At 38.2% G+C, this 14,543-nt stretch overlaps 1 protein-coding gene across 1 annotated transcript in view; it reads left to right on the plus strand.

Moving 5' to 3' along the window:
- The window catches only part of NXPH2 (neurexophilin 2), a 109,887-nt gene that overhangs the window by 20,738 nt on the left and 74,606 nt on the right, over window positions 1-14,543 (plus strand). The window lies entirely within an intron of this gene.

The following is a 14,543-nucleotide window of genomic DNA, read 5'->3' on the forward strand; positions in this document are numbered from 1 at the left end:
TGGGGAAGACAGGAATGACCTGAACAGGTTCAAATGGAGGGGAGGGTTGGGCAGATGGCTGCTATAGGTCAGAAATAAGGACAAAAGCTTTGGACCTTTGTGGCTCTCTGAGCTTCAGGTAAAGCTAGCTCTAACACCTGAAAATCTCCTTAGGACAGACGTTTACTTGGCAGCAGTATTAATCAGTTACAGGCTTGTACATGCCACAGCCTGGTTTAGTCCGGCAGCCACCCTTGCCCTGGATATTTGCTTCGCAAATGGAGCTCAGGCCTTTGTCCTCAGCCTGGGTCCTGCAAAAACGTGAAGTTATTCTTCTTTCTGCATTTGGCTTCAGAAAGAAGGTCCATGTCTGGTCTGACTGAGAACTCTTCCAGCGTGTCTACTCAGTCCATGAGTCTGGCATATTAATCTGAGAGAGTGCTTCTCCACTTTTAGTTTGCAACCACCTGGGAAGATGGCTAAAACTGCAGGTTCTTGGCTGCTGCTCAAGGAGATAGGTGAGTAAGGGGGTGCCCAGAAGCCTGAATTTTAGGCAGCATCTAAAGGGTTTCTAAAGCAGGTTTTATAGTCAGTTGGAGGAACACTAGCCTAAAGGGAACTGGTTCTACTTCCTCTAGAGATTTTAATGGCAGAGTATTACTTAAAAATCCTGACAGAATTTGTCCTGTAAAGCAGGACAAATTTGTCCTGTAAAGCAGAATTTGTCCTGTGAAGTGGTTGACACGTGATTGCCCATACTCTCCATATATAAACGTCACAGGATTTCAGCATTGGAAAGTGTGTTGTTAACACATATAGTTCTTTCTGTTTCGGAGGGTCAGGTTGAGTCATCTTAAAACTTAAGCTATTCTGAGTCTGTCCACATACTCAATATCTGCAAAAGGACAAGAAGGAGAGTGGCTTGCAGATGGGTTTATTACCATTCGCCAGTAGTTGGGGAGCTGGTAGCCCACTTATTCTACTGTTGTGTCTATTAGATATATGGTATTTATCCCATACAGGGTTGGGTTTCTTAATTTTTTCAGTTGCCTTTGAGAATGAACCAATTGCAGGTGAGTTTTATCTTCTTGATTTGGGGGGAAAAAGTTTAAAATGGGTTAGGATTTTGAAGCCTTTTTCAAAATGATTGTTACTTCTGAGGAAGAGTGGCATAAAAGTCTATGGCAGAGACTATTGGGCTGGCTGTCACAATCACCATCTACAACCTCTTTGTTCTGTGTAAAATTCTAGCACAGTAGGATTGTAAAATTCTCACAATTCTTAGAAGACATTGCTATGGCCAATGGCATACAAGTCAAAATTTTCTGAGTGCTACTTTCAGGAAAAAAATAAATAAATGAGTAAAATAAAATAAGGATAAATTGGGTTGGAATACCTTTTGCCCTTTGGCATTTTGCCCCTTTTCCACTTGGATTATAGAATTGTAGCTAGGGGGTACAGCAGCCATCCTGTGAACATGAGGCAGCAAGCATGAGCAGAGGGCTACATCTCAGGGATGGAAGAAAGGAAGGATGACAAAGACTGAGTCTCATGGCTTTGTGGAGCATCTGTGTCAGCCCTTGCCTGCCTGTTTCAGGACTTCGTGTTTCTTCTGTACCTGCCTACTTAAGCCACATAGTGTCCTAACTGATACAGGATACTCAAACATTTTGTGAAAGGTTCCACCTTAGTAAAAACACCCATTATCAAAGATTGTTGCGAACCCAGGCGCTTGGGTGGCTCAGTCTGTTGTGTGTTCACCTCTTAATTATGGCTCAGATCATGATCTCAGAGTCATGGATCAACCTCTGCGTCAGATTCTTAAGATTCTCTCTCTCTCTCTCTCTCTCTCTTTCTCTGCCCTTCTTTCCCACACATTCTCTCTCTCTAAAATAATATAAAATAAAATAAATAATTTAAATTAAAAAATATAGTTGTGAACCATTATGAATGGGACAACTTAATTAAAAAGAAAGGAAGAAAGAAAAATGCCCTCACAAACCATACACCAGACTGATGGGATTCAGAAAGAATTACAAGGGGTTTCGAATGATAGGCTGTTCCTCCTACAGCATACATGGCCTCAGATTGCTTTGTAACTTGAGGTAGGGGCGACAAAATGTCTCAGGATCTGAGATGGTGAGTTCTGTATCTTATAAAGTAAGCAGAGGAAACACTTTCACGACATGAATGTATTATGATATAAGAACTAGACCAACTCTCATCCACTCAGAATGGGAGACTGAGAATGGAATGTGTCAGAACCACTTTTCATGAACTTTTTGCTGGCATTCTTGGTGAGGTACAATTGGTGTAAACAAAATCTGAGGACTTAAGAGTGCTCCAGACATGGTAAGCCAGTCAGAGAAACGGATCCACAAGGCTGCATCTCTAATTATAAGTCTTTCAATTTTGAGAGCTAGAATTTGGAAAGGCAAGCATGTGACTTAACAAAACTTAGGACATTTCATAGTGTGGCAGGACATGTTTGTTCCAGAACGCTTATGTAGGAGTTCACAGAGCTCAATCAGGTAGAGAAGGCATGAGTTGAGCACAGAAACCGTATTGTGTAAGGAACTCTGGATTGAGGGCAAGAATTTGAACCTGAAAATTAGATTCTTCTTGTTGACTAGCTGAGTGATTCTGAGCAAGTCACAATGTCACTCAACCTCAGTGTTTTTCCATGAAAATGTTATGTGAACTTTAAAGTTATGCCTAGACCTAAAATTCTGTGATTCTACAGTAATTTCATAAGGATAGAGGGTTGCGGTCCTTTGGGTCAAAGCAGATTTCAAGCAGAGGCCTCCTAGGTACCTGAATAGCTCCTTGGCAATAATATTTAATAATATTATAGAGAGAACCCAGGTGATATTATTCAAATCAGTGACCAGTTTTTTCAAAAGAAATTCAGTCTTATTCAAGTATGATTTTTCATTTTCCTGGAGTCTTCCATTGTAAAAGGGTTGTGGCCTCTCTTTTTGAGATCTAGTCTGTGAAATATAAGAGATAGAAATTTCCTTAAAAACTTGAGTATGAGCATCATCCCTGATTCATCCCCTTTCTCATCACATAGCTTGTTGAAAGCTACATCATAACAGTGGTCTTTCTTGGACCATCACTCGTCACTCAGAAACATGACTCTGGGAAAAAGTTCATTGGTATGTGTATTAGTCAAGGTTCAACCAGGCAAGCAGAATCAATGGGAGATTAGATGGATGGATGGATGGATGAATGGATGGATAGATAGATAGGAGGATAGATGGATGGGTGGATAGATAGATAGATAGATAGATAGATAGATAGATAGATACACATACATCATACATACATATGTATCCATCCAGCCATATATGTGTGTAAGCACACACATTGTTCAGTGTTCATTGATACAAAATTAAGGCTATAGTCTAATAATACAATAAATTACCTCGTAACCTACTTAACTAGTTTGCCAGCTGAATTAGTGGCTTTATCTCTCTCTGTCAAACACACTGACTAATCCTATGGAACACTGAGAGTTTGAATCCCTTAGAAACCTTTCTGAGCACTTTCTTAGTACAATAGAGCTTCTGTTGTCAAGTCTGTTTTCTTTTGCACCCAGTTTATTCATGACCCTTTAAGTGTTATTGATTCTGTAATTTAATTATCATGAATTGTTAAAAATCGTTTCTGAAGAGAAGGCAATTTCATTTATTAAAATTTATTTAAGTGTCTTTGAGAGAGTAAATAAAGGCTAGTTATTACTTTTCTAATAAATATGGGCAAGGCAACTAAAGAAAAAGGCAAATTGTCTTCTAAAATTCTAGGCAGTTTCCGCATATAGATTACTTTGGAAGTGTGTTCATTTTGAAGGTACTTAAAGGAATTGGTATTGAAAATCTTAGAGAAAGTGTGGTTTTTATAAGAAATAGATATAACTTCCATCACGAGGCCATTCTCAAAGAAACGTTCTTGATCTTACAATGAAAGATTGGCATATTTATATATTTTGATCAAAATAAAATACATTTAGGGGTGCCTGGGTGGCTCAGTTGGTTAAGCAATCAACTTCGGCTCAGGTCACGATCTCATGGTTCATGGGTTTGAGCCCCATGTCGGGCTCTGTACTCACAACTCAGAGCCTGGAGCCTGCTTCGGATTCTGTGTCTCCCTCTCTCTCTGCCCCTCCCCCGCTTGCACTCTGTCTCTCTCTCAAAAATGAATAAACGTTTAAAAAATAAAAATAAATAAATATATAAATAAAATGTTTATATTAGAATCCTTGCTAGTGCATTAAGACAAGGAAAATAAATAAACAGTGTTCATATTAGAAAAGAATGAATAAAACAGGTGACATGATTATGTAACTAGAAAATTCCCCCCCAAAATTAATAACGGCAAAAAGCCCTGGAACTAAGAGGTGAGTCTAGCAAAGCCTCAGGATACAAGGTTAATACACAAAAGTCAATTTCTGTCTTACATACCAGCAAAAATCAATTGAACTTTGAAATTTAAAAAATAATACCATTACAACAACATCAAAATTAAAGAAGTACTTAAGTAAAAATCTAACAAAATATGTCAGGATCTCTCTATGAAAAACTACAAAACACTGATGAAAGAAAACAAAGCAGAACTAAATAAATGGAGACATGTGCTGTATTCATGGATTGGAATTCTCAATATTGTTAAAATGCCATTTCTTACTAATTTGATCTACAGAGTAATCTAATACCATTGAAAAACCCCAGCAAGCCATTTTGTAGACATTGAAAAACTGGTCTTAAAATTTATGTGGAAAGACAAAGACCCAGAAAACCAATATAGTACTGAAGCAGAAGAACAAAGTTGGAAGACTGACACTACCCAATTTTAGGAATTACTATTAGGCCATGGTAATCAAGATAGTATGGAAATGTAAAAGAATAGACACATGGATTCCTAGAACAGCATAGAGGACCCAGTAATAGATCCACCTAAATATAGTCAACTGATCTTTAACAAAGGAGCCAGGGCAATTCAACAGAGAAAGGACAGTTTTTACAACAGATGGTGCTGGAACAATTGGATATACATATGTAAGATATGTAACTAGACACAGAGTTTACATCTTTCACAAAAACTAACTCAAAATCATAAACTTAACTGTAAAATGCAAAACTATAAAACTTCTAGAAGAAAACATAGGAGACAATCGAGGTGACCTTGGGTCTGTTGATGGAATTTTTAAATAGAAAGCCAAAAGCACAATCCAGGAAAGGGGGAAAAAATGATAATTTTGTCCTTATTAAAAAATAAAAACTTCTTGGTGAAATCACTAATGAAAGAATGAAAAGAAAACCACAGACTGAAAGAAAATATTTGTGGAGTGAATATCTGATAAGGGAATTGTATACAGATTATACAAAGAATTCTCAAAACTCAACAATAAAAACAATTTAAAAATGGGCAAAAGATCTGAATCTCATCATAGAAGACATACAAATGACAGGAGTGCCTTGGATGGCTCAGTCCATTAAGCTTCTGACTTCGGCTCAGGTCATGATCTCGAGTTTGTGAGTTTGAGCCCCACATTGGGCTCTGTGTTAACAGCTCAGAGCCTGGAGCCTGCTTCCGATTCTGTGTCTCCCTCTCTCTCTGCCCCTTCCCTACTCACACTCTCTCTCTCAAAAATAAATAAACATTAGGAAAAAAATTTTAATAAAAAAAGAAGACATACGATGGCAAATAGCCATATGAAAAGATGATCAATATCATTTGTCATAGGAAAATCACATATTAAAACAACTATGAGATACCACTACACATCTGTTGAAATACCTACAATCCAAATAACTTCCAATACCAATTGCTGGCAAGGATGTGGAAAACAGGAATCTCATTCATTTGCTGATGAGAATTCAGAATGGTACTGACGCTTTGGAAAACAGTTGGCAGTTTCTTACAAAGCTAAACATAGTTTTATCATAGGATTCACAACTGAGCTTCTACATATTTACCCAACAGAATTGAAAACTTCTATTTATGCACAAACCCCTGCATGCAAATGTTTATAACAACTTTATTCATAATCACCAAAAACTGGAAGCACACAAGATGTCCTTCAATAAGTGAGCAGATAAGCAGATAATGGTACATCTGTACAATAAAATATTATCCAGTAATAAAAAGTGTGAGTTGCAAGCTAGGAAAATATATGAATGAATCTTAAATGCATATTGCTAAGTGAAAGGAGCCAGGCTAAATGTCCACACACTTTATGATTACAATTATATTACAGTCTGGAAAGAGGAAACTATAGAGACCATAAACAGATTAGTGATTGGCAAGGGCTCGGGGGCAGGGGAGGATATGAATGGCAAAGCATAAGAGACATTTTAGGACAGTGAAGTTATTCTGCATGATATTGTAATGGTGGATATATGACACCAGGCATTGTTATAGTACATACAATTTTGCAGCACAAAGCATGAATCTTCATGTATGCAAAAAAAAAAAAAAACATTTAGGAGGTCAAGAGATTCTGGGACGGAATGCAGAATATGACAAAATAATCTAATTGCATTACCAATACATGAAACAACCTCACTAAAGAGGATGGGGGTCTGGGAGAGTTGCTGACCTAAGTAACTTCATAAGTGAGTGGGGTCTGTAAAGCTAAAGGCAAGAAACTGTATGTAGGCACTGTACTCTAGTTGATAAAATTGTTTCCCCTGAAGGTCCAAGTCAGCAGTCCTTACATCGCTATGCATGTACACTGGAATCAATCAATTAAGGAAGTGTGTGGTCCATGTGGGAGCTAGATTTCTTTGGAGCTGGAATCTGCTGATCAGGAAAGGCGGGAGGCTAGAATGATCTAGAATGATCCGTGTGATAATGGATTAGACTTGGAGTCATCAGTATAAACTCATGCTTAGTATAAATATAGATGGTTGCACTTAGAAAGATGTGTGTACATACACAAGTTAGTATATACACATGTATCCCCTTGCTCTGCCAGCTGATAGCCTAGCAACAACATCAACCCAGTAGCAATGAGCACACATAGCAACCACATCTTAGTTTCTAATACCTTTTTTTTTTTTTTCCCCAGTAAAAGGAACCAGGGCTTCTTAGATAAATGACCGATTCTAGAACTAAGGCAGGAAATATACAGCTCATGTCTGGAGCATCTCATAGTGCCAGAGGGTAAGAAAGTGTTCAAAAAGAGAAAAAAAATCCTCAACAATGGTGTATGTCAAAAGGACATAAGAGCCAACTGAAAGCTTCCAGTGGTCAAAATAATGTGAGCAGCGAAGTAAAATAATATTGGATTACAACCCAAGGCTTAAAATAAATGAGTCCTTACTGATATAAATTACTGAATAAACAAATCTCCCAGGCAGGAGGGTTCCAAATGTTGTGTGTAGATACTCCGCCCTCAAGGAGGGGTAAAGTGTTCCACTCCTTAAGCTTGGGCTATGCATGGTGATTTCCTTCCAAGCAGTTCTGTATGGAAAGGGGAAAAACTGATTTGTGGTGAAAGCTGACAAACACTGCCTTGGCCAGATAAAGTTAAAATCAATGTGGATAGTAGATTTCCTTGATACAATGAGATGAACATGGCACTTTAGCTGTTAGTCTTCCTCCCAAAAAACAGTCTCATCACGAGAAAAACACGCAAGGGGCACCTGGGGGGCTCAGTCAGTTTAGCGTCCAACTCTTGATTTCAGCTCAGGCCGTGATCTCACGGTTTGTGAGGTCGAGCCCCACATTGGGCTCTGTGCACTGATCATGGAGCCTGTTTGGGATTCTGTCTCCCTCTTTCTCTGACCCTCCTCTGTTTTCTCTCTCTCTCTCAAGAAATAAATAAACCAATAATTTTTTTTTCTCATTTTTTTCTGAAGTGCCTGGGTGGCTCAGTCAGTTTAGCGTCCAATCTTGAGTTCAACTCAAGCCATGATCTCACAGTTTGTGAGGTCGAGCCCTGCATTGGGGTCGGAGCCCATTTGGGATTCTCTCTCGCTCCCTCTTTCTCTGCCCATCCCCCACTTGCATTTGCTTTCTCTCTCTCTCTCTCTCTCTCAAAATAAATAAATAAACATTTTTAAAAATCTGACAAATCCGAATGGAGGGCCATCCTACAAAATACCTGCCGAGTACTCCTCAAAACTAAGGTGATCCAAAAGAAAGTCTGAGAACTCCAGCCAAGAGGAGCTTAAGACATGATGACTAAAAGTACTATGTGTCCTAGATGGGATCCTGGAACAGAAGAAGGACACTAAAGGAAAACTAAGGAAATCTGAACGAAGTATGGGCTTTAGTTAATAGTAATGTACCAACATTTGTTTATTAATTACAACAAATATACTATACTGATGTAAGATGTGAATAATAGTGTAAATCAGGACAGGGTAAATGGGAGCGCTATAGTAATTTCACAGTTTTCTGCAAATTAAATACTTACAAAATATATAGTTTATTTAAAAAACGTTTAAGGGGGGCGCCTGGGTGGCGCAGTCGGTTAAGCGTCCGACTTCAGCCAGGTCACGATCTCGCGGTCCGTGAGTTCGAGCCCCGCATCGGGCTCTGGGCTGATGGCTCGGAGCCTGGAGCCTGTTTCCAATTCTGTGTCTCCCTCTCTCTCTGCCCCTCCCCCGTTCATGCTCTGTCTCTCTCTGTCCCAAAATAAATAAAAAAAAATGTTGAAAAAAAAAAATTTTTAAAAACGTTTAAGGTGTGTGTCATATTTAATGTACATATCTCTTTTAAACTGGCCAAGGGCGAGGGCTAATCTCATCAGATGAGAGGGCTTCTCCTGAAATCTCTGCCATTAATTCAGGAAGGGGAAATTCCACTAGAAACCTTACTTTTGTTATTTCATTCAGTCCCTACCACAACCCCACGGGGATAGTGATTTTCTTCAGATCTATGAATAAGGAGTCTGATGCTGACAGAAAATGGGGGGCTTGCCAGAATTTTATTCCTAACAAATAAGATTTGGGTTCAAAATAAATCATATGTGGGCTTTTTTCTCCTTACATTTCCTCTTCACATTGTCAGATACAGGGAGCTCTTAAAGCCGTGTTGTTAGTAGAATTAAATCATTTTTTATTGCTCTCTTCTCAAAATTTATTTTTTAATCCCTTCAGGCCTCCATTCCATTAATGTATCTTTGAGACCAAACTCAAAGTAATTTAGGCATCTCAAATATTCCTAAAGTCATCTCCCAACAATCTCAATGATGTCTGTTACTCAATTTAGTATATTTAGTGTTGACTATTAAATTTAGTATTTAGTATTACAATTTAAATTCAGTATTCCTCACAACCTTTCAAATAAGAATTGAAGTTACCCTGGAACGAAGAATATAGTAAAATTAATTTAAGAAAAATCTAAACAGAGTTATGAGGGGATAAACAAATACTTTAACCATAAAAGTTAATAGAGTTGTTAAAATTCATCATGAAAGCTGCCACAATTTTATTTGGTGGCCAAGAAAAACAAGGAAATGTGATTAAATTATATGTCCCCTTTGAAGAGGGAACATACCAGTTTCTCAGAGAAGCAAAACTTTCCCTTGTTCCAGATTCTGAAAGAATTTATATTTAGGGCATGTCAAGGAGGTAAAATAAAGAATTGTTCGCAATGGTTTCACAGCCAATATGGAAATAAAATTTATATGGTTGTTTCTCATAACAACTGACTAAAAGATTGAAGCCATAATAATAAAAGGCAATTCAATGCACATAGTTATTTGACATGATATTGTAATGTAGTCCAAGTATATTGTAGTAGATTCCAAATTCTAATTCACTTGGAGAATATCTGAGACAGTAAGAGTGGTATATACATAGTTTGTTCCTCAAATTGTCTTCTCTAACTACTATCTTTCTCATCTGGATGTCTGTGAGTAGCTGGGTCTCAAAGAGAGCATGGTATGTTCTCTAATATGTGATCTTTACTACTCGTTGATTTCTTGCACAAATATTTCTTTCCAAGTACCTTCTATATACCCAAATATCCTGGTTCATTTGGCAACAGACACCTGCTATCATGAGTGTATGTTCTAGTGAGAGAGACAGAAGGGAGCAGGTCAATAAACCATCAAGAGATGGTCAGACAATAACAGGTGCTATGCAGGAAAAATACCCAGGGTAATGAGACAGAGGTGGGATGGAAGAGTGGCAGTAGGGATGCAAGGGGGACTGAGCAGGGGCCAAAGTTTTATAGAGGGTAGTAATAAAAGGCCTCTCTGACTTAACATTAGAGGTGTCACCAGAGTGAAAGAAAGAAGCCAGACATGGGAATACCTGAGGAAATAGAATCTATTCCCAGGGAGAGGGAATAGAAAATGCAATGGCTGCCATTTTTGCCCATTTTAGGCATTAATGGGATGAGTGAAAACAATGTTGAAATAGTAAAATATAAGTTTTTTTATGTTTATTTTTGAGAGCAAGAGAGAGAGCATGAGTGGGGGAGGGGCAGAGAGACAGGGAGACACAGAATCCGAAGCAGGCTCCAGGCTCTGAGCTGTCAGCACAGAGCCTGATGTGGGGTTCGAACTCACAGACTGCAAGATCATGACCTGAACCAAAGTCGGCGGCTTTACTGACTGAGCCACCCACCCAGGCGCCCCTTTTTTAAATATTTTTTAAAATTTTTGCTTCCCTTGATGGTGGTGATGTTACTACAATGCAGCTTTTGAAAGAGTAGTTTAATAAAACAGGAGACTGTGACTTTGAAAGATGTAAATACTTACATTTTGCTTGGAATATTTTTCCTATAAGATGAGAAAGATTATAATGAGAACAGGTTTGCTTCTCCTAAAATAAATATTGGATTGAGAGACATAAATTTGCTACTAATTAAAAATAGAATTTTTTAAAGCTAGGAATAATACTGAAGTACAGTATTGAAAGAATTTGGTAAATTAATGGGCCTACGATTGTGAGGACCAAACTTATGGCCGTTTTAGTTATACTTTTAATTTACGTTCAGGGAATTATTGCTAAACTAAAGGGTAAAATGAAGAAAATAATCTGTGAAAGGCCAATAGAAGGGTTTAGGTGTTAGCAGAAAGAAGTATTTAACAGGTCTTCTTGCCTTATCTAGCAAGAAGCTTAGGATCATGGATTTTGAAGCATATTTCCTGGAACTAAAAAGCTGTATGTCATTACTTTAAGATTATGTCACACATCATTCACTAAGTACATATCTTCCCAAACTTATTGCATTCTAAGAGCTAAGCCAAGTGCCTCCCATGGGCTTTTATTTTATACTTTTTAAAGTAACAAAGCATTTGTTACAAAATATTGAATAAAATAAGCTCTGTTTAATTTAACTCAGTGTATATAACTCCTGGTTAGTTTCTTCCTTTTTTTTTTTTTTTTTTGAGAGAGAGAGAGAGAATGCGAGTGGGGGGAGGAGGGGCAGAGGAACAGAGAGAGAGAGAGAGAGAGAGAGAGAGAGAGAGAGAGAATCCTAAGCAGGCTCCATGCCACATGGGGCTTGATCTCACAACCCAGAGATCATGATCTGAGCGGAAATCAAGAATTAGACGCTTAGCGGACTGAGCCACCCAGGGGCCTTTCTTCTGCATGCTTTTAAAACAACCTAAAAATGTTTTATCATGTTCAAGGGGCACATTCAGCCACAAAATGTTCTCAGTCAGGCTGGCCAGGTCTTTCAGCCAAAAGATCTATCCTCTGCCACACTATGTGAGAAGCCACAAAATATTCTATGGCAATAGAACCCACCACTATTATTTGTTACTTGGAATGAGAGATTCAACACTTCTGCTTTCCCTGTAGCTTGTAATATTTAGATTTTTATTTTTGGTTGTCTTCAAGTTGCTGAGGCTACACATACATCTCTTTTTCCTTTTAATTTAATTTTTGAAGTCACGCAATTGTCCAATAGATTTTTTGGACAATATCTATTCATTCACTTGTCTGTAAGGCCTTCAGGGTAAGAACTGGTTCTTATTCACCTTTGTGTCACCAATACCGATAGTCTCTGTTCTTGTAGCCGCGCTTGCAAATGTTTGGTGGACAGATGGACAAATGAATGAAGCCCCACTCTGCTGCTACCCAGTTAAAGCTCTGATTGCTGGGCTGCATCCATGATGTTTGTGTTATCTAAAATATGTTCTAGATAGATTTTTTTTTCTTATTTCATGAGCTTCTTTTATTTTCATGTCCAAATCGAATTATTTAATTCTTCATGTGCTTATGTCATTGGCTGAATTTGGACTTCTATTAATGTTTAGAATTAAATCATTTGCATACATTCCAAGATTTTGTTTTTGTTTTCTTAATTTTTACTGCATGAGAGATACTAAAAGCAGAATACATGGATGACTTTCACATTCACAAAATGTTTCTTTTGAACATAGTAAATGGTGAACTATAAAAAGAAATATCACTTTAGTCTTCACCATGGAGAAGAATAAAATAAGACCTGCATTCTGGATGCAACAAAAGGTTGCATTATTATTTTCATCCTGTAGGAGCCTCACATCACCCTGAATGTCATTGTGTGTGTATCTCGTGTGTTTTCTGTTTGAGACCAAGAGTAAAAAAGTGTTTCAGCTGAAATGCCTCCTAATCAATGAAATGCCTACTATTCCCCTATCTTTCCTGAGATTCAAAGGGAATGGGCAGCTGTTCCCTAGGTTCCTGGCTTCTACCTCACATGTCAGCATCTTTTGAAATGAAACACAAAACAAATCCTTTATAGAAGCAACATAGTCCCTGCTATTGATTTGATTTAAGATACCGGGAAACGCTTGCACTGGTCTTAAATTAAGTTGGTAGAGGAATGTTTGCTCATTTAAATTCATCCTTATGAGGAACAAAACGTAAATGTGGTGTCTTCATAAAAGAAATACCTCATGTCAATAAAATTTATTATTGCATCCTGACATTATAAACTGTACTCTTAACTATTTGTGATTTAAAATTATCACTTTTTTTCCTCTGTAGTTTAAGCAACTATCTTCAAAACTTTGAATGCTTTTGCTGTTTTCCTTTTTTTTTTAAGTCTATTTATTTTGAGGGAGGTAGGGGCAGAAAGGGAAAGAGAGAAAGAATCCCAAGCAGACTTTGCACTGTCAGCACAGAGCCCGACATGGGGCTCAAACCCACAAGCCGGGAAATCATGACCTGAGCCAAAATCAAGAGTCAGATGCTTAACTGACTGAGCCACCCAGGGCCCCCCTTTGCTGTTTTACTTTTTAAACTAAGAATTCAGCTTGGGATAAAAAGGCAGGTGGAATTAAAGTGTAGGGAAACCTCTAATTCTTGAATTCATTTAAAATTTTCCTTTTTCTTAATAAAGAGTTTATTCTTTTCAACGTTTTTTATTTATTTTTGGGACAGAGAGAGACAGAGCATGAACGGGGGAGGGGCAGAGAAAGAGGGAGACACAGAATCGGAAACAGGCTCCAGGCTCCGAGCCATCAGCCCAGAGCCTGACGCGGGGCTCGAACTCACGGACCGCGAGATCGTGACCTGGCTGAAGTCGGCCGCTTAACCGACTGCGCCACCCAGGCGCCCCAAGAGTTTATTCTTTGAATATATGTTCAGGATGAATCATTATAAAATTCAAACACATTGATAACATAAGACAAAGTATTTGAAAGTAATTTGATAAACATAAAGGAGCATCTAAGGTATTATCATCAATAAAAGCTTTACTAAATCAAATCTGAAAATTCAGGACTAAAGGAACTAAGTCGTATATTTCAGCCTTTTGGTAAGAGAAGGAGTAGAAACAAGAATGGAAAACTTTGTTTCTTTTATTCCATTTTATTATACAATCACAAAGGAGTCCTTAAGCTTGCTGACCACAATGCACACTTTTCTTTTTTAAAAAACTTCCATTCTTGGGGCTCCTGGGTGGCTCAGACAGTTAAGTGTCAGACTGTTGATGTCAGCTTAAGTCATGATCTCATGGTTTGTGAGATTGAGGCCTGTGTCGGGCTCTATGCTGACAGCATGGAGCCTGCTTGGGATTCTCAATCTCTCTCTCTCTCTGTCTCTCTCTCTGCCCCTCCCCAGCTTGCACATTGGATGCATGTGCTCTTTCTCAAAATAAATAAATTAAACATCAAAAAAAAATTTTAACTGCCATTCTCCAAGCGCTCTGTTTTGTATATTGACTGCCTTTATCCATAGGGTTGCAGTAACATGTCATCTTTGTTTTCTAAAAGCAAATCCAGTAGTCGTTAAGTCGAAATTTCATTTCCACTATTTAGATATGAGAATGTCTTCTTCATCTCCTAATAAATACATTTTCCACAGTATACTATTGTGTGTGTGCACGCATGTGTGTGTACCTCTCAAATCAGGCATTTTCCATGTCTAGCTCATCTCTATCCACTTTAGTAATAAATGTATTTAGGTGGCACTGTAATACTTGCACACTTTTTTGTGGTTTACTTTGTCATTCTGATCCAGCAATTGGACCATGACGGGGAGGCAGCTCTGGGAGCGGCCCCTCTGGGCAAAAGGTTGCGTCACGCCCCGCTGACCTGTAAAGGATATAAATGATGACACTGAGCTAACTTTCAATGAGCGCTCACTCTCAACCACTATGCTGAG

The sequence above is a fragment of the Neofelis nebulosa genome, chromosome 2 (assembly GCF_028018385.1).
Source record: "Neofelis nebulosa isolate mNeoNeb1 chromosome 2, mNeoNeb1.pri, whole genome shotgun sequence".
NCBI lineage: Eukaryota > Metazoa > Chordata > Mammalia > Carnivora > Felidae > Neofelis > Neofelis nebulosa.